This window comes from Chinchilla lanigera, unplaced genomic scaffold, assembly GCF_000276665.1.
Source record: "Chinchilla lanigera isolate Chin_1 unplaced genomic scaffold, ChiLan1.0 scaffold00017, whole genome shotgun sequence".
Lineage (NCBI taxonomy): Eukaryota > Metazoa > Chordata > Mammalia > Rodentia > Chinchillidae > Chinchilla > Chinchilla lanigera.
This window is the reverse complement of record NW_004955418.1, coordinates 5225050-5247255: the sequence shown is the minus strand read 5'-3', so window position 1 is coordinate 5247255 and position 22206 is coordinate 5225050.

Here is a 22206-nt window from a genome sequence, read left to right as displayed (position 1 = left end):
ATTATTCCATGAAATAAGCATTAAAGTATATGGAAAATAAAGGCAGGTCCAACAACTATGTTATTTTATCCCCCCCCAATTTTACATCTTATCTGTTCAGTGCTCATCTCTGTAGAAAAAAATAGAATCACCCATCAACTGAGGAATGGATAAAAAAGATGCAGTATTTTTATACAATGGAGTATTACTCAGCTATAAAAAAGATAAACTCAGGACTTTTATAGGTAAATGGATGCAACTAGATACCATAATCATAAGTGAAATAAATCTGACCCACATGTGTAAACTTCATATTGTCTCCCTAGTGTAAGAACATGAAAGAGTAAATAAAATCCAAAACATACAAGAGATATTATGAAAAGGAAAGAAGCTGTACAAAGGAAGGAACAACTGGGATGAGGGAAACGAGAAAAAGAAATAAAAAAAGGAGGGGAAAATATATACATATATATGTATATAGAAGGAGAGCTGGGATAATTGTACTGTTGAAGTTTAATGGCTTAATGAAAGGAACAGTTAATGCCTAATTTTTTTTTCTTTTTGACCAATTTTGCATACTTATATCTGGTAATCTGAACAACTAATTTGAAGATAACAATATGCAAGATAACAACCATTGGTGAATTCCTACCATTTTGTCTACTAAAATTCTGTATCATTTCTAATTTGCTTTTATTTTTTATTCCCTTTAATGATTTGATCTATCTTGCATTCTTACATCTGGTAATCTGAACAACTTTGTTGAAGATAACAATATGTAATATAACAACCATGGTTAATTCCTATCATTTTATTCTGAAACCCACTATTATTTGTTTTGTTTTGTTTTTTTGGTTTTTCTCCGGTATCGGGAACCGAACTCACAACCTTGCACTTGCCAGGCAGGCGCTTTTGCCGCTGAGCTAAATCCCCAGCCCCAGAAACCCACTATTATTTTTATTGTTTTTCTTTGTTTTGTTTTTGTCTATGTTGTTGGTATTTTGCTATTGTTCTTATTATTCTCTTTAAAATAAAACAAAAAGAAAAACTTATGAAAGAATTGAGGTTTCAGTTAGTCCAAAAGGTAGGTAGAAGTAACTTCAAAGGCTTTTCTCACTGGGTGCTCTGACACACTTTATGTCAGCTCTAATGAACAATGTACAGGTTCTTGTTTCTGACAGTAGAAGAAAAGGACATCAATTTTTAATGGGGGTTAAAATGATATCTAGAATATTTGTAGAATTTGCCAATTGGTGATTAATTGTGGATTTGGAAAGGGCTTCTCTGGGTACATCTTAGGAATGCACTGTCTAAAACAAACTTGGGAAATGAGTTGAACTGGTTGCCGTGAGATAGGGTACTCATTTCCTCTCATGATACAAAGAAAGAGAACTATGTGGCCATTTCAATAGGAAACAGATTTTAAAATGGGAATGACCAAGACAAAGGTCTTAAACTTATCAAGTTCTATGCTTTAGTTCTAGTTTGTTCTTCATCTGATTTTGAAGTGAACAATTTCTTTTGGAAAAATAAAAATAGTAATTCTGTTTCAGTCACCCAATGGCCCAGAGATCAGTTGATCCTCATTTCAGCCAAGGAGCAAGGCAGTGCTCAAGGAAGTACAGGTACTGGTGAGAGCATCAGCTGAAACTGCTTCATCTATGACTCTCCAGGAGTCCATCTGGGGTTGGGACATCTAGAGACAAAAATGTCGGATGGATAGGCTAGGTGGGGAGTGCTTCCAGTTTACCGTCCTCCATGGGGCCAACAGGAAGCTGATGTCGACCAAGAAAGCTAGGAAACACTAAAGAAGAACAGAGGTGATTAATTAATCAGAGCGCCTTGGTCAAGAGTTTAAGAGGTTGTGAACTTAAGAATTCCTCATTAAAGGGAATATGTAATGGCTTCCCCAGTGACTCTCAGGCTCTGTGAGGATTGAGGACCAGCAAGCTAACTGAAATTAGGTAGACTTGTAAGAGCAGAGTATAAATATCCCAGTGCCATGACATTCCCAGGAATCTAACAAAAGAGGGTATGCTCTGAGGAGCTGTCACTAAGGAGAAAAGCAGGCAGGGAGGGAAAACCTCCAGACAGGTGCATGACCTGCGAGCACGAACCCTTTCTCTTCACAATCTCCTACAGCACAGCATGCAGCTTCTGAGCACCGCTGCTCTGGCCTGGTGGAGCCGGCCGCTCACACTTCATATTGTACATGTCATTATCAATTTGGTAAAGCAGGCAGTGACTGTAGCCACCATTCCGGGAGCCTCATAAAGTGAAACTGCATTATCATTTCAGCGGCCTTAAGAGAAACTGAAGGTTTCAACAAAATGAAACCCTGTAACTATAGATATGAAACTCCATCTTCCCTGAAAGCAGCTTTATAGCATATAAAACCAACCTTCCTATCTGCAATTAAACCAGACAAGATAGATGTGTCTCATTCCTTGACGTAATGGCCTTGAGGCATCTTAATGGAAACACTCTAATAAAAGTTTATCTCAAGCACTGACCAATGCTTTAGCACTGGCTGCCGTGAGAATGGTGAGCAACAGCCCCACGCATTCGGGCTTATCGCAAAAGAAGCTTCAGTGTCAAACCTTGGCAATGAAGAAATCAGGACCAGATGGGGAATGGTGGGGAGGAGAAAAACACAATCGCATCTGGGCTGAGCCCCTCGCTGCACAATTTCAGAGAAGCAATCTCTGATCTCTCAGCCAAAAGGTCTTCTGAAGACCTTCTGAAACCTCTGTCAAGCCATCTATAGTGGCTGGAAGATGAATAGACTGGCCCCCGATCTCTCTTTTCTCTGAAAGCTGTGTGAAAGAGAAAAGGGCATTGCTGTACTTTTGACACTGGAACTAGGCTCTTTAAAAATAAAAATCCCCTTTTAATCTCTAAAAGAAAGGGAAAGAAAGGAAAATCTTTGAGCTGCCATAAAGAAAATTTTAAGAAGTGTTCAGAGAGAAAGTACTCCCAGGAAATGTACCCACTTGCCATCTCTTAGCACTAATACGGTAGCTTCAGCGCAGACGAAAACTTGAATTGCATTTTCTTCACCACCTTTTCCATTTCCACAGAAATCATGACATTTCCAAACTTTGCCTCCAATAATGACTGTATTCCATAAGCTTCAGGCCTGTTCACACACATATATTGCATTCTCCAATCTGTCACCTCAGCAGGGTACCCAGGATTGACTGATCCTCATTTCAATTAGTGCAGTCAGGGATGAGCTGGTGCCCCAGGTACAGAAACAAACATAATGGAGTCACCTTAATTTCACAGGCAGTTATGAAGTTTGGGATGTGCTGGGTGATTGCTGTCATGTCCAACATGCTTGCTTGCTATCTTTAGCTTTACTTACTGGAAGAGAGAGCAGCATACCATACCCTGAAACATGGCAGCCCAAGATGGAATTCAGTCACTGAACTCATCCTCTTTGCTTGGAAATACCATCATGTGCTAGTGTTGTGGTCTGACTAGAGTGCCGGGAACAGCATTTCTGTTTGAATGACATCACCATTATCGTACTTTAGAATCTCACCCAGTTGTGCATTGAGGGCATGGACCTTTGTATGTGTCTCTATTGAGTAAGTCTCAGTTTGAGTCTCTGTCTGGCAAGCTACTAGCTAGGCAACCTTGGGCAAGCACTACGTCTCCTTAAAGCTCCACTTTTTCATCCTTAACATATCAGCTGCCCCATGAGAGCGCCGGGAGGAGAAATTCTAGTAATGGCTGTCAGGCGTGATGCCCACTCTCTGGTGCTTCTGAGATGGTAGACGTTATTATGCGGGGTAGTAATATTATTTAGTCTCTTGGGCCAGGGATGTATGAACTAGGCAAGGCAGATTAGCCTGAAATATTCAATGTGTTGTCAGTTTCATTTCATTTGTTCCACTCTCTGGCAATGAAAGGACATTAGTGAGGCTTTTGAGAAAGAAACAGACCCCCTTTTTTTTTTCTGTATTCAACTGGTGCCCTCTTTGTTTGGCCATGCACAGACTGCCACAGTGAATAATGAAAATTCTATCATGTTTTCACTCAACTTCTGTCTCTTGGCAGCCATGACCAAAATCGCCCTGCAGCTGTCATTTACAACAGGGATCCCCAGCCAGTCACTTGGAGCCACCCTGCTGTGCGGGGCAGCTGCTCAAGAATATTTCAAGCAGGAAGGCGACAGAGACAGATGCTCTCAGGAATCCCTCAATAAGGTCAGGGCTTTAGAAATCCCTAAGCCTTGCTCCCCAAGAGGACAGGGACTACTGTTTCCAACTCATGCAGGCGACTAACCGTATGAGCTTCCCAGGCTCTCGTTCATTACGGTAGTGAAAATAATAAAAGACAAAGGTCCAAGAACATTCCTGCGCTCAGAGACCTACAAAATTAGGATCCTAGTGGTGTTTTAAGAAGGTAGCCTGTTAGGAAAACCCTTTAAACTTTCTCACAGGCATTCAGATATTTTAAAGACAATGATGTCCATAATGGTGTACATAATTCAAATGTATACTTAACTTTTTTGAATATAAAGCACACATTCTTCTTTTAAAAATGCTCCAAATTCCATAGCTTGCTTGGGGGATCTAGGATCCTGGGGTTATTCAGAAAACCAGTTTCCATTGCTTGTTTGAAAAATGCTAGTTTCTTGGGCTGTAAACAAGTGTTACACAAAAGATACAGCTGAACTTTTCTGGGTAAAATAAAATTAAATATGATTTGCTAATTTCAGATGCCAGCAATTTTTGTATGTTGATTTGTGGTATATGAGCTATCATCAAAACTACAGTTATGATAGCAACTGATTGTGCCAACTTGAGTAAGAAACGCCCAACTAAATTGGATCAGAGTAGTTGTGAGCATGGCGGGGGGATTTACTGAAGATGGACGACCCACTCTGGGGTGACTTGCCATCTGAATGGTTAAAAGGGAAACGAAACAGGAAGGATCGCTTGTGATTCTTCAGAGGAGCTCTAGTCTTCACCTTCACCTTGGACAGGGTCTTCTGGCTTCCAGCACAAATCCTTCAGCCTCGTGATATGGACTCACATGGGACGCTACCGTGAGCTTCAGACCTTAAGCTGGATCCTTCAGATCTCCAGCACACAGAGTCCTTCTGCAGTCTTCCACACCTGACTCCGTGAGTGGTCACTGTAAGTCAGTCTCATCAATTCTAATATACTTGTGTATCTTTCATTAGATCTGTTTCTCTAGTAAGCACGACTGACACAACAGTGAATGCTAAATCTAAAAAATTTATTACAGCAAAAGACATACTACATTTAATCGGCCAAAAATACTCCCCCTCACTTCAAACACGTTTACTCCTGCATTCTTAGTCTTTCTGAAGTAGCTCAGAAAGTCCTCCTGGGAATGTCTTTAGTTGTGCTTTCATGGCTGCCTTAATGTCCCAAATTAATTATACAGGGCCATATCTGGTGAAAAACAGAACATTTTAATGTTTTTACTGCCCTGCCTTTATGTTGCATGGTACTATATTTTTTACCATGGCTCATAAAGATGCTCCTGAAAGATATTCAACATCTCTGGCCACTAGACAAATGCAAATACCTATGTTTATAACAGCACAACTCATAATAGCTAATCTTGGAAGTTGTCTATCTATCCATCAATAGATGAATGGATAAAGGCAATATGGAATTTATACACTATGGAGTACTAGGCTGCCATAAAGAGGGATAAGCTTCAGTTATTTCCCGGAAAATGAATGCCCCTTAAGATCATAATGTTAAGTGAGCTATATCAAATACACAAGGCTGAATATTGCATGGTTTCTCTTATATATGAGAAAAGCCAAAGTATAAATAAATGAAAGAATAAAATAAAAGATAGATAATAGATAACAGGGAAATAGATCTTCTAATAAAGGGAAGGGAGCCAAGAGATGAAAGAAGGGGAAGGGAAAGAAGGAGGGGAATAACAAATACTTAAGCTGTGCTCTGTACACATACAAACTCATGATGAATGCAAACATTATGTACTACAAATACATACTAACAAAAATTTTTACAATATAAAATAAAATATTCCATCAAAACAAAAGAAAGTGGCCAGAATGATGGGCTAGGTGTGTTTGAAGCTGGGGGAAGTATTCTGAGGACGATTAGAGGCAATGTGTCTTTTACTGTACTAAACACATTTTGATTTAAACACCATATTTCTGGATCACCTCTTGTACAGCATTTCCCGAATACATTTAATCGTAGAGTGTGCATGTATGACTCTGAGTGTAGCAACTGCAGAAACATGCTTTCCCTGCAGTGCACTTTAGGGACTGTGGCCCCAGACTATAGGCAGCTGGAGAACAGGGACAATGTATTTCTTTATTATTCCTACACCCCAGCACAACATCTGGCATGGAGTAGATGTTCAGTAGTATTTGCTGAATAAATTCATAAACACTACGGAGATTCCTCAGATTTACTGATAACTACTTATACAGCATGGAGAAAATAGTTTCTGGTCAGGCTGAAGGAGTGGATGCGAAGATGTACCAACTGATGAAGAGGAGCATCAGTCGTGCTAAAATTTAGGATAGTTCAAACAAGGCAAAGGGACTTGGTATAATGTTAGAAAACAATCATGAGCCACAGATGTAGAATAGAAAAAATATTTCACTACGTAAAGTTCAATAACTAATGCTTTGCAAGTGAATTCTGCAGAATATTGTCTTCTACCTGCTCTTGCGCCAGTGACAAGAATGGCCTAAAGCTCTGCATGCCTCAAACAGGGCATCATGTTTATCCTCTCATTTCACCTAAGGGCATAGGAAAGGTTAAATAGGTCCTGCAGGCTCAGCTGTCCTTTGACCCCAGTGAATGCGTAGATGCTGGTGGAAGGAAAGGCAGTTGGTCCTCACCTGAGCCACCTTTTTCCGGCCCTGACACATTACAGTGTCCACACCGCACACCTCTGCTGGCCGTGTCTCGGCCCTTCCCTAACCCACCAGCAGTATGAGGCCATCTGGACCACTGCTTTCCAGCAGTGCAGGTAATGAGCGTCCCACAGAGCAGTGCAGACATGATAAGGAGTCCCACTTTAGTTGCCAGAAGGAGTTGCCAAGCCTAGCTCCTGCCTCCCGTGGAGACGTCCTGGGAGGCTGGGGTGGAGAGTGAGGACCCGTTCACACCTAGCGTGGAAGCTGACACAGGAGATACATTTTGCACCTGTCTCTTGAGAGATGATCAGACTCTTGAATAATCAACTGTACTGCAAAATGCAGGCTCTCTCATGCATCCATAGTAAACATACATCTTGGTAACAAGGAGAGGTAACACATCTGCTTATGTTGTATTTGTCTTAAGCACTTTGCGTATCTTCATGCTCAGAACTCAGCCAGATGGGTACTATTTATCCCCATTTTAGAGATGTAGAAACAGGCACTGAAGAGAAAGTAACAGTCTCAAGGTCACATAGTAAATTGTAGGACAATCTCTTTGGAGAACATTTCACCAGTGTGAAATTTTCAAATGTTTATACCCTTCCAGACAACGAAAGGAGAACACCAGCAAGTAAGTATAAGGGAGAATGTTAACTTTAGCACTGTAACAGCAACTTAGAAACAACCTAAAGATTTATCTACAATAGAATATCTAGTTAAAAGTCAGTATATTCAGAGAAAGGAGTACCATAATGGAGCTCCGTGGAATAAAATACATGTTAAACATATGAACAGAGAATGATCTAAAATAGTATTAAGTAAATAAAGCAAGTTGAAGAATGATGTATATTCTATGGTTCCAAGTATACAAAAGTTGGGCTTCAAAAAGTTAATAAATATTAGTTACATGTGAAAGGGCCTGTATTAGTCTTGTTACTGAGATAGGAAAGGACACCCAAATTGAGAGATGGTTATGTAGACAGTAGCTTGAAAGTCAGTATGCTATTTATTATTAAGGAGAACACATTTATGTAAAAAAAAATCAAATTTTCATCAGGAAAAAGTAAAACAAACAAACCAAATAAACAAAGGATAAAACCCAAGAGAGTAGTGAAGCCTGGCTTCTGTCACCACAATTTGTGGACTTTGCTTGACGTATGCACAGAAATTTTCAAGCTTTACCTTTTCACTTATTTTCTTAAAATCTTGAGTTTTATTATTCATCACTTATTTTCTTCAAACTTCATATTCTTTATTCTAAGAAGAGTAGGCTGATGAAGAACTTTTGGAAGACTGGTGAGTTATCTGCATGTTGTATTGGAGGCAAAGAAAAGTGTTATCTGCATAAAATAAGATAATTCTGTTACAATTTTTCGGTGTACAAAAATACTTTTAAATCTCTGGCAGAATATTTATAATCGAGCAAAGTCTCCTCTTCCTATGCCATCAGCTGCTGTATTTTAAGTACCTCCCTAAGGATTCAGTGTTGCCAAAAAATACAATTACTTTTGGTTACTTGAGAAAACTTTTAAACAAACTAAGAAAATGTCAGAACCAGAAAGAAGAATCTATAAGGGAACTTGTTTCAATCACATCCAGGACGGCTGTGAGGTGCAAGCTTGGTGATTCTACCTTGATAGCTTGTGTTTCATTTGCCTGGAAAGCACGGTGTAATTTGTGTTAGGGTTGAATTCTATCACTTGATATCAGAGCTCTGCAGGAGGAACTGTCAGGCTGCTCTCTGAGTCAGTCACCAGGAAGGCCTAGGGTCTGTCATCCGAGGGGACCTAGTGTGCCCTTAGATCAGCTGCACACACAGTGGCAAGGATGAACAAACCTTCCAATGGCTCTTATACAATCATGCAGTGACAGTGGACAATAAAGACGTCTAGAAAACCTTTACATTTTCTGAAAGAGCCGTGGAACACTATTTCTTTGTCTATTTTAAAACTAAAAGACCCCAGTCTCTAGCAGAGCAGGAGCCACACATAAGGAGCTGTATTCTTCCTAGGGCCTTAGCTGCCCTCTGGAAAGCAGCAGGAAACTCAGACTGAATGCTACTGTGTACGATTACTGCTCCTTCAAATGATCGTGTTTATTACCTTATTCACTCCTCATAAACCTCTATTCTATTTGTATTCATCAACACATTCTTCCAAGATAGAGCACAGAAGGACTAAGAAATTCAATCACATGACATAAGTATTATGGGTCCGACCTGGAATTTGATCTCAGATCTGTTTAAACCCAAAATCCAGACTCTCCCCACTAAATAACTAAGAAAGATTAATCTGGTCAGTCCAATAAGACGGTGTTTTATGTGCCATTGAGCTACTCTACTCCACACAAAGGGATCAGAATAGTTTACCAAAATTTTATTGTACGTAACTCTAATTGAGGACCAGGCAAGGGGAGAAAGTGGACAAGACTGTTCTTGTGTCCGTGATTCTAGTGCACTCAGGAAGTCTGCAACCTAGTAGTTTAAAATGTAGGCAGCTTCCTGAGGAGATCACTTCACAGGAGACAGTTGTGTTGGCGATGGGAAAATGTGGCCCATTCAGGTTGTATTCGTCAGCTAACAGGATACCGGAGGGAACTTTGAGAAAGAGTTTTTGGCTCACAGTCTGCAAGTTCAAATCCAAGCAGACGGCAACGGTAGGAACCTGTGTCAGAAGGAATATTCATATTAAGTGCCAGGATGGAGAGGGAAGAGGGGAGGAGGGAAGAAAGAAGAGAAGGGACATAGGCAGGGAGGGAGAGGAAAGGCAAAAAAGAGAAGGATGGAGGGAGTGAGAGGGAAGCAGCGAGAGAGGGAGAGAGGAACCTGGGTCTCACGATCCCCTCCGAGCGCCTGACCCTTAAAGCCCCGCGAACCTTCAATTACGCTTCGCCTCTTTAAGGTCCGCAGCAGTCCCGTACTGTCACCCTCGAGGCACATCTTCCGTGTGAAACTTTGAGGGGGGCTTATCTAAGCCATATCACAGGTGAAGCCCAGTTTCATTTTCCACACTAGACCAGACTGAAGCCTTACAGGACCTAACCATCACCTGTCCCTGGCCTCAGGGATCCCTGCAACTGCCCAGGCTGTGGGCTGCCTGATCTCACTAAGAGAGGCCAGCACGCGCTGAGTGCAGAGGAAGCATGCGTCCTCCTTGCCCCGTTGGAACCGTGGCGATCAGTGGCAGGCACAGTCTTCAAAAATAAACCCCAGGCTATAGCTGCAGTGGCCACTGCATCCTCTCAGGGGAAGGGAAAGGATGAGGTGATTTATTAACTCACTGGGTGTCTCCCAGTAACAGTTGTGGTTCTGCCCAACCTAGAGCCTAAGCGGACCCAGTTTAGCATAAAATGCTGTTGTTCTGTTGCTGTCATTGCTTCGGGGGTACTCGGGATAGAGCCCCCTGGAGCTCTACCGCTGAGCTGTGTTCCCAGCTCCTTTTTATATTTTATACTGAGGCAGAGTCTAAGTGGCCCAGATGGGACTTAACCTGCAATCCTCCTGCCTCAGCTTCCCAAAGTTCTGAGATTATAGATTGTGCCACCACATCTGGCATATCCTGTCTTCTAGGGAGCTCCAGGCACTACAATATTCTAGCTATCCTTTATTAAAGTATTTATAACATCGACTATACGCCAGCCACTCTTTTTGACATTACCTGAATCATGGAAAATAAGTGAATAACCACTACAAGACATTCATAAAAATACATAATACAAATTCTAACATATGCTATAATTTCAATTATGTAAAATGTGATACACAAGGCTGAAGAATGCCATAGCAGATGAACTCAAAATAATTAAACTGATGCCCAGAAGCTTTAATTTTTTTCATTTTTCAAAAAGTTCCATAGTGATAGGAAAAATGTCAAATTGGGTTCTACAGGTAATGTGTTTTTTGCTGGTCTCTGGTTTTTTGATGCTGTGCTCCTCCCCTTTACGGTATTAAAGATGGAACGCAGGCCCTTCACACTGAGCTATATCCCAGCCCTTTGAACTTTTTATTCTGAGACGAGGTCTCCCTAAGTCACCAAGTTGCCCAGGCTGGGCTCCGACTTGGCTATCCTCCTACCTCAGCCTCCTAGGGTATTAGCGTGTGGTACCATGTCCAGCTGCTCCAATCTTAATTAGGGATTTGGATTCTGAGTATTACAACTCAGTGTGATTTGAGATAAGAGGTGGGAATGGTATGTTAATAATTTTTTTTTTGGACCAAGAATTGAACTCACAACCTTGCACTTGCCAGGCAGGCACTGTGCTGACGAGCTATATCCCCGGCTATAAACTTTTAAAGACGAGAAAAATCTAGTTTCTTACAGTAGCAGCTACTGAATCTTGATGTCCATGTGTTACGTTGTCAAACTGTAATTCCAAGGATAGGTGGAAGAAAAATAAAGGAGAGAGTTCTATAAGCAAGAATTACAAAATAGGGCTATGCATTGAGATAGCCCCAAATGTATGGTTGTCCAAAGCAATTTAGTATTCATTATTTATTTTTAATAGTTAAATTTAAATTAATAATTAACCTATTATTTTCATAATAAAATAATAGAATAGTTTTAACAATTAAATATAAGTTTAATTAATAATTTATTTATATTTATTTTTATTATTTGTTTTAGAGGTCCTCGAGGGTTGCCCCTACAACTTCCTACAGTTTGTTGCCGAAGAGCCTATGTGTATTGTTAATTGTATTTAACAGTTAAAGCATGTGAACGTTATTGGCAAATAGATAATGACAATCTGTTAGAGACATGGAATCATCCTGGAGTGGACCAGCCTATGTCTAGTTGCTTCCAGGGTGTTTATTTGTCATTTATCTATAAGTAAAAGTTTTAAAGTACTGTAGTGAGTCTTATTTATACTCCCTCTGTTAATAAAATTATTAAATATATTATCCCCACCAACTCATTTGACCAATTTCTCATTATGAATTTACAGCATTTTCTGATTATCAAATGCCCTCAGGCTTCACATAGTAATTTCTAATTGAATAGGCCTTCACGTAGTACAACTTTTATGTGGTACAAAACATCACTTGTAATTTTTTTCCTTAGGTGGGCAGAAATTTTTGTTTTATCACTGAAAAGCAATCTGGTGGTTCACTTTACTACATCTACAAAGAATTCAGTCTCATACCGTGGTTAAAAAAATAAATAAGATGCACAGAATGAGAAGCATTTCCATGAGTAATTTCACACATGCTGCTAAATACTGCAGAGTATTGCCAAGACTAGCCTTTAATCTCTATGGGAAGCCGTAACAGCTGTAAACTCTTATTTGCTGTCAAATGTCTTTTGCAGGGTTATTAGATAGGAGGCAAGAAATCCTTCCAAGTTACCTCACTCCACTTTTTAAACTGCTCTTATTACCATTACTACTCTCTATCTGTTGGTAGCTCAAAGTGTTCCTATTTCACCAGCCCCAGGCAATGTGAAAGATTCTTGAGACTTTAATGGGGCTCTGCTCTGCTCTCTGGGCTCCCATAGAAGTTCTTTCCAGTAAGTTTCTCACCTACTGAACCCAGCTCCTTCTCTCTGTCCAAACCAATTATTAACCATTTTAAGTATGTGTTCTCAGTGCAATGCAGACAAGTGTGGTCCATTGATCTTCATTCATAGGTCACTGTGCTTCATTGCTGATGGAAGAATCTTCCATGATAAAATGGGCCGGGAAGAATACATCCAAGCCATGGTTGTGGGGGGCGAGATTTACTGGAGTCCACCTCCTGGAGTTGGGAAGGATATGTCCAGGTGTATAGCAGGCTCTGAACTGTGCTCTGGATTTTCTTCTGTTAAATAAATTTGTGTGTGTGTAGGGGTGCGGGGGAGTCTTGACTTGAATTGGGCACCTGTGGGCCCAAAAGAACAAACCAAAGTGTTGCTTAATCACAGCAACTGAGCTTTAGTTGGTTGCAAGAAGCTTTGTAGCTATTAATGAAGCTGTAAGCCATAAACTAACTAAGCTGTAACCAATTGAATGGGTGATAGACTAGCTTGGAGCCAATGAAGTTACTTTTCACGTTTCACCTCCATTTTTCTATAAATGCTGTCCGATCTTATTGGTGGAATGTCTCAGACTGTCATCTGGTTCTGAGAGATGACAGATTCTCAAACCAATTTTGTTTTGCATTGCTCCAATAAATGCTACTAAACTTAATTGATCCAGAGAATTTTCCCTTTAGACCTCCCTGTAAAGGGGCTTTGGATTCCCCTGTCCTCTGTCCTGTCACTCTGGGCTAAAACCCAACCACAGTATGCAGTTTCTCAACTTTGATGATACCTTCCTAATTTTGTTCACAGTTCCCTGAAATGCTTTATAACGTGTAAGGAATAATTCCTGCTGTGAACCATATGAGGGGAAGGAAAGTGGGTGGCAGATGGTTTCAGGGATGTGCTGAGCCCGGAGACCGGATTGTTAAGTGTTCAGAAATTTTGTCAGTCAAAAAAGGTGACATCACCTTTGCAGCTTACCTTCATGAAGCATTTATCCCATGAATTGACAAAGCCTGGATAAACTAGCTGTCCCCACCTCAGTTAGTGAGGGAAGAGCTAGGATTGGTATGAATGATAAGCAGGGGCAGTGAGTCCCCACGCTGCCATGAGCTCAGAGTCTGTAGCTGTTCTCTATCTATACTGCTCACTCTTGCATGTCTCCCCTTCCTTGGGGCACATTAAATATTCATTAAGCATTTGTGAGTGAATGAATGAGTTTGAGGCAGAAGAGATTTTTACACAGTACGTACTGTTTGCTCAGGTATCTGCTGAAATGTCAGAAGGCCTAGACCTGTTCCCTTGTGGCCCCTATTTGCCTGTATAGTTCTTATGCTTAATTGCTTCCCAGCCTACTCATTCTGTCATTCTTTCATTCCTAGAGTGGAGTGCATCTTTGCTTACTCCATGCATTACTTATTTCCTTTTCTCATGGAGGTTCATGGAAAACTTATGAAATACATTTTAATAAGGTTAAGGAGAAAGAATAACATAAATTTGTCAGAAACTCCGACTTCTAGTTCAGCCCCATGGTTTCTCAGTGACATCGGAAAACACACATCCCGTCAGGTCTTCCGTGTCTTCCAGTGTAATTGAGGATGTTAGCACTGATGTGCCAGCCCCAGTAGCTGCCTGCGGATGAAAGGAGTTGAGGCTTTGTAAACTGTAAAGTGCCTTACCCTGTAAGTTATTGGTAGAGGTAGCCAGATGTACTGATGTAATCAGTGCTTTCAGAGACAGGAAAAGTCAGATTCTAAATCCATCTCTAGGTCTTAAACAAGATTTCTAACATTCCTGAGCCTCTGTTGGTTCATCCGTAGAATGGGAATAACAAATACTAACACCTAATATGCAAGGTTGTTGTAAAGGTTCAATGAAATGATGTCAACAAAGGGCCTTCTTGGCAGTTTCCAATGATGCCTTCCCTTTTCTAATTTCCCAGCTGAAGTGTCTGAGATGATATTATCACCATTGTTATTAATCCATCATTAAGGTTTTCCTGCTCTCAAGAAAGAGCCCTTCCTATGCTACTGGTGAAGAAGAGAGGCTCTGGAGCCAGATCACCTTGTTTCAGATACTGGCCCAGCGCATGATAACACTGTGTTCTTGAGAAAGTTGCCTAAACTTCTTTGGGCTTCTGTTAACCTTCCTCTGTAATTGTACCTACCCAAGATGACCAATCACCCCAGTTTACCTGGGATGTAGGACTTACAGTGCTATGTCAAGGAAAACCCTGTGTAGGTGGGAATGAGCTGGTGAGCCTATGCCTGCCTCAAAGGGTGAAAGAAGTGCCTGGGACAGCGCCCATACTTAGTAAGCATTAAGCAGGGCATAATCATTGTCATCTCTCTGGAAACATTCTTTCAGTGTGAATATTGATATATTAGTCACTTTTTCCCTGCTGGGACAGAGTAACTGACGTACACAATTTAAATTAAAAAAGGATTCATCTTGGCTAATGGTGCAGAGGTCCATGGTTAGATGGATCCAAGGCAGGAGCTGCATGTTGGGAAGGTGTGGCGGAAGAAAGCTGCTCAACCTGTGGCAGCCAGGAAGCACAGAAAGAGAGTAGAAGAGAGCCCAAAGAGAGCAGAAGGATCCGGGGACAAGAATATACTCCTCAGGGTCATATCCCCAGTGACCTACCATTTTCCCATGATCTCTGATAGCATGTTCAGCTATGGACTCATCAGAGGACTGAGCCATGAGACAAATGTCTTCCAAAAGACCCATCTCTGAATATATCAGACATTGAGGGAAAATTACACATCTAAGCCAAAGGAGATGACTAGTGAGATTTAAGAACATAGAGAAAAATGTGTGGAGATACCCATGGAGCAGAGTGTCACCTCCAGCACCACTTACCCTGGCTGACTACCCACCCAGCACCTGCTGGCATCTTGGTTCTGTAATGTCTTTGCCTGTATAAAGTTATTGGTAGAGAGGAGCAGCCTCAGGTCCTATCACTGTCTGCAACTATGACTGTCCTTTGGGTCACTGTGAAGCTACTCTTTGCAGGGAAGACAGGAGTTGGATGTTTGATACTTCTTGTGAGGAATGACCAGGCCCAAGAGTGTGAAGCCTGGTGAACCATGGTGGAGCTCCAACACCTGCTTTTCCTATCCTCTGAACAGGCTCTAGAGGGACCATGGAGTGTATTTTTACTGGTGCACATTGAATGCTCTTGGGAAGTGTTCACATATCAATCTGTGCTTCTTCCTGAATCTACAATCATACTGCCCAGGGTCCAGTACCGCATCAGCCTATGCTGTGTGAGAGAATTTGGTTAAATAACTTCCCAGGTTCTTCTTCTGTGAAATGGGGACCAAAGCCATGAAAGCATCATATTAAATGAGATAATATATGTAACAAAACTTTTTGCAGAGTCTGGGTAAATTTTCAGTAGTCATTCTACATATATATATATATATAAGGGGAATTGAGACTCTCTGATGTTTGATTTGTGTGCCTACATTTCCAAATGCTAAAATCTTTCTACCAAGCTGAATTGACAAATAGAATTTATTCACTCAGTTTTCATATTCTTCCTGAAATTAGAGAATGAAAATAATAACAATATTTTTGGGGCCTAATACTAGTTAGAGATGTGAGTTTTCACTGCTTTGTTAAGATTTTGTTTGCTTCTTGTCAATAACCAATAAGAATTTAAATTTTAGCTTCCAAAACCTGGTTCCAGAAGTTAAATTTTAGTGTGTCATCATTTCTCCTAGAAAGAATGCCGGAAATGAATAACAACAATAAAATTATATCTTGCATGTTTAATTGCTTACATGTTTACCAAAATCACACTTTTCATATCAATAAAATTCCTGATCTCTCTCTTACCTGTGTTTCTGAAGCAGTTTAATGGAGAGAGGGAAAATTAAGCATGTCTTAAATCCTTGGTTCTATTTGCCTAACTTGTTTCTCCTCTGGGTTTGACTCCTTGGTATTTCCTGGTGTTTTTCCATGCAGAGGATTTTTATTCAGAAACACTACACAAGACCAGATTTTGCCTTTAGACATTCTGTGCTGTCAGAATTCCTTGTGTGCTCCCTCTCCTACCTGCTCCATACTTAATAACAGGACCAAGAACAGCCCTCTGGATGGTCTTTTATATAATCCTGTTCTTCTACAACAGGCTTGCAGGTCATATCCATGAGAGAATTCTCAAAGGGGGAATCTCATGGTGCATAGCCCTTCCAGAGTTCATTGCTGTGCATTATCAACGCAGTGTTTCAACACAGCTTACAAAGAAAGAAAACCTAATTCAATATTGAAGCTCCTGTCAAACTGTTCCTCCAAAAATATAGTTCAAAGTATATTTTAAAGATAGTTTTAGTAAACATTCCTATTTCTGTTAAGCCTCCGAGTTTCCTGTAATCCAGAAGATGCTCAACTCACTGCTTGAAGGTCAAAATACGTACATCTGTACTTTTGTGGCATTTTAGCTTTAAAAACTGGATCCATTTGTCTAACTGTAGACCAAATTCCATGTGTGTTCTCCTCTGTAATCAATTAGGGGGGCAAATGCCCCAGATCAGTTAATTCCAATTTTCTTTGCATGAGGGAGTAGAGTCTAGACATGGCTATATTTTTTCAAAATTCTCCAGGTGATTCTAATGTACAACGAACAAGGAGAACCAGAAAATGGTGGGTGTGGGGCTTGGGCACTCAGGCGTATCTTAAACACTGAACTAATTCTTACCTCAGCCTTTAAAAATGTGCTGCAAAATAGCATCAATGATGCCATTCCCTTCCAAGCTAGTTAATCCCCTCCATCCTCTCCCATCAGGGTTTTCTGGAACTTTTATTAAGAATGAATTTGTGTGGCATATTTATGAAATAGCAATGACAACAACCTTTCTTCTCTCCCCCATTCCCTGCCCCAGAACAGGCATTTGCTTTGTCGTACAATAAAACAGAATACACAAAATGTTGAGCTTACTAGGGTGAGGGGGGAATGAGTTTGAACCCTCCATGTCTCCCCGCTTTCTTGCCCTGCTGTCCTTCTCTTGCTAGATACAGAAGCACTTTTCCAAGACACCTCACCTGAGAGTTCTGAAAGAACTCCGAATGTGGCACAGGGAGGAATGAACATGTTCACCGCAGATCACATGGTTGGCAGCTTCTCAGGTCAATGGAGAAACCAGGATTATAGTGTTCATTGAGAATGAAGAAATAACTTACATCTCTTTCCTCTGTCAAACATTTTGCACTCACTGGAAAATTTATTGATTGCCGATGCCCTCCATGAGAGGGCCCAGCCGTGCCGCGGGTTACAGATAAAGCGCAGCCTCCGCAGTCATCACGACACTGTCGCACCCCTCAGTTCCCCAGGTGCTGGTTCTCGCTTCATCTTCCACCATTAATCTGCATGTCTCCTTGCTAATTCGCAACGAAGTTCTTCCCTTTACCCCGAGAACACTTTCTCTTCAAGCTCACTTTTCTTCCCAGCCTTGGTGTCCCTGACCATTTCAGCATGACGCGACCTTTTCCTTTCCTGAAAGTTTAAGACTATGTTCCTCTTAGACCATGACCTTCAGGCTCAGATGCACTTTAAAATCCCATGACCTTAAGCATGTTCCTTCTTTTTGTGCATGAAAAAAATGAGAATGATATTCCCAGGGGAGAACTGCTCCAAGAATCATAAGCGCTCACATGTGAACGCACTTAGATGATCAATGCATACTTCCCTTTCCTTTTCTACTCAAATGGCTTTCTAGTGTGGGGGCTTAGACCACATCTTATTGTTTCTGTAACAGCACGGGGACCTGGAAAGCCAGGGCCTTTTCTTAAACTTACTTGAATATTCTCTAACATTAAGAAGGCAAATAGAAAATCCTCCATCAATATTTTTGATGGCTGAATAAATATATAAGTGAATTTTCGGAACCACTGTTGGATAGAGGATAATGGCATAAAGGGGACTATGAGGGAGACAGCTGCTCTTCTTATAGTAGGGTATCCTGACAAAATGTCATAACTATTGGTATTCCCGGTAATTATGGAAAATGTATTAAATAAATTATCCAGCATGTCCTAGCCTTTCTAGGCTTCCTAGGTATGAGGAGTTTAACTTCATAAATAATTGTTTAGCTTATGTTTCATCCAACAAAGAGATGCTCAGGATCATACAAAAATTAATTCATTGACATTTGGTGTCTTTACACTTGCAATGTAAAGAATACAATGGGCTCTTGTAGTTCCCTTTTAAAACCTTCTCTTTAATAAACTGCTCTCTACTATGTAGTCCAGATGGCTGTTTGGTCTATCAGTGGGAAAGGGATGCTTTAAATTCCATGAAAATAGGGAGGGAGCACCCAAAAGCAATGCTTTTTGGAAAGTCCAGGCAGAGACAGTGCCTCTTTCACAATAAAGACAAATTTTTAAAAAAGATCCTGTGGATAGAAAGGTTATTCCTTCATGATGAGGAGAACTGTTTGACAAAGAGTTGAATCTAGAGAGTATCTATTTTTTAGGAGGGGATATTTGCATCTTTTGTCAAAGAGAGAAAGAAAAAGAACTGGATGTGATGCTTCTGAGTGTTTACTGTCAGTGATGCTAAGAAAACTTTCGTGATCTTCCTGGATGACACAAAAACAGACTCAGTTTACACTGGAAGGTAAGAATGAGTCACTTATCAGCATTTAAGATCTATCAGGACTTGCAGATATTTGAGACTGTTGACAGATTACTTTGAAACAAAGCAGTGCAATATAATATTTCTCTACCACCAGAGAGAAAAGGCATTTTTGACAGCTAAGAAATAACGACTAGATTTTGAAGACATTTTTGTTCTTCTTAGAAGAATTTGGAATATGAAACTGACACAAAGGTCATGTCTTTGTTAGGGAGTTCAAGAGCTTAAAGTAAGATCAAGATTTTTATTGATAAACAATAACTTCCAACCATTATATTTTTTTCCTGTGGTAAAGTATGTTTAATTTTTATTTGCAATTTTGACTTTTATTAGGACATATTTGCAGTACATGGTGATAACATTCACTGTAGGGAATTGGTTCATGTACCTAACACATTTCAAGTGTTTTTTTCCCCTTTTCTCCCCCCCTCCACACTCTTTTATTTTTCCGTCATCAGATTCATTTACATTTTTTGGTATCGGGAATCGAACTCAGGACCTCGCACTTGCCAGGCAGGCACCACACTGAGCTACATCCCTGACCCGTCATTTACCTATTTTATAAGACCTTATAAAGTTAATTATCACATATACAGATTAAAAGCCAGACCTATAGGCCAGAGAATATATGAAACATGTACCCAAGGTACACTTTTAGACACATTGTGCTGAAATAAAATACTCTATTATGTTTTTAAGAAAGAGTGATATGGTTTATAATTAAATTTAGAGCACGATTTAACAAATATGTCAAAATTTCACAGGACATGTGTTTATTCAGCTGGACTTTCATTGCTATATATAATATTGATGGGAAAATATAGCTTACTATAAAAACTAGTTAATACAAAGGAGTGATAGTAGTATAGAATTGTTTTCCTGCCTAATACTCTTTGGCAATAAATGTGAACAAAGTTAAACAATGCTGCATTTTATTAGCACCTTCAGAACTTTTAATATCTGTATTATTCTTTCAAGTCTGATAAAGTCATTTCAAAGAGAAAATCACTGTTCAAATTAATGTGACATTACAACTAGTGTATAATTCAATGTCATATGAAAGTTTCTAATAGGTTAGATTCATAGCAAGAAGAAAATTTAAAGGACAAAAGAATTAAATTCTAGGACCTATCCTTTTCACTGAGATACAAAACATTGAAAAACAATCAAGCCACAAGCAGCCAGGTTGTTGTTATCCACATAATCAAACATGAATATCAATGTTAGAGATGTTTTCTAGTTTCTTTCTAACATAACCCTGATTATAAAGCATAAACAAAGACAAATATCTTACAATTATTTTGCTGTCTTACTGGAAGAAAGCTTTTGCTGACAGTGTTTTTGAGATGGATACCTTTCCCAGCACAAGCTTTGGTTCTGAATTTTTGCCTGTGACGTCCAGAGAGAATACATCTGGTGAAAGGCAGAGAATACAAAGTATTTTTGACATCCAAAGTAAAGATAAAAAATACAAAGTAAATACAAAGTGTATTTGAGTGCATGCTCTTTTCATATTTTCTTCAGTCATAAGAGTATCATTTTGTGCTATATTCTTTCCTTAATCAATAAAATTATAAGTGCAAGGATTTTCAACAAATGTTATACCTAGAACTAATCAAAATGTATTAGTCTTTGTTTCACCTTAATTATCCTAAATCAACACCTTTGGCTGCAAGTTTTCATTTCTGCTTTTTCTCTTTTAATCTCCCAGGAACTCTCTAATTGCTTCCACACTGTAAAGTATGTGGCTATTGTCATGACAACTAAGAGGAAACTTTGCCACCAGAAGTTATTCAAAATATAATACAATGCTTACTGTTGGCCTCCTCAGTGTTGGCTAAGATTCTAAAAGTGTGTGTTGTGCCTCCTACCCCAGTCTAGAGCAAAGAATTTTGGGCTAATTTATCTGCTTATATCAGGAAAAGAGTGTTTGATTTTAATCTTTGTGTGGGTTTAGTTGAATCTATTTTAGCTTTAGTAATGGTACATTAAAGGAGAGAATGTTTAAAGCAATGAAACCTAATTACTTTCATATATGGGACGATAATGAGCATTCAGTGATATAAACATGGGGTCTGCCTTAAAGGATGTGGCATGCTAAACAATAGGATCAATCCTATAAGCCCACCACTCCGAAGGCTGAGGCAGGAGGATCATTTCGAGTTGGAGAGCAGCCTGGGCTGGTGAGTTCAAGGGGAGTTCATGGTAGCCTGAACTGCATAGTGAAACCCTGGCTCAGAATGACCGACTCCCCCCGAAACAATAAACCATAGGATCTGAGTTTCACTCTCAAGTGATAAAACTCTACAACCAAGCAGGTAGGGGACTATTACAAAGCTCAGGTTGGTGGTTGATTTGGGGTAGGGAGTGCCTTTGATTGAGTACATCTGGGAGGCAAGAGAGGTGATCGGTGGTTAGAAGCTGTTCATCTTAAAATATTTCATTGAACTACACACTCATTTTGTTTCTTGGCTGTGCCTTTTATTTTACAATAAAGTATTTTTAAATGTTAAGCTTCAAATTATGAGCATGATTCTGTAAACTATTTATAATTTGAGGGAGATTTCTTGGACCTCAAGCTATGCCTCTGCCTTTGTATATCTCAATATTGTAGACAGGGGGTTAGAGATCAAAGTGAAAGATCAAGAAGAAACATCATACACTGAAGTAAAATAAATCACAATTATTTAAGAGGAAAATTTTAATTGCCTTTCATTAAAATTGCCTTTAAATTATTATTACTTTGTACAATAATGGCAGAGCACTTTTTCTAAAATTAAATACATGTAGTATTTTTATTTTAAAGAGAGTAATAAAAAAGAACAGAAGCAAAATATCAACAACATATACAAAAATGAAACAAAACAAAAACAATAAAAATGATATAGTGTTTCAGAACAAAATGATAGTAATATTGACTGTTATATTACATATTGTTGTCTTTAACGAAGTTGCTCAGATTACCACGTATAAGAACGCAGGATTGTTCAAACCATTAAAGAGAATAAAAAATAAAAACAAAAAAAGTTAGAAATGATACAGTTTCACTAGACAAGATGGTGGGAATTCACCAATGGTTGTTATATTACATATTACTGTCTTCAAATTAGTTGTTCAGATTACCAGATATAAGCATGCAAAACTGGTCAAAAAGAAAGAAAAAAAAATTAGGTATTAACTGTTCCTTTCAATAA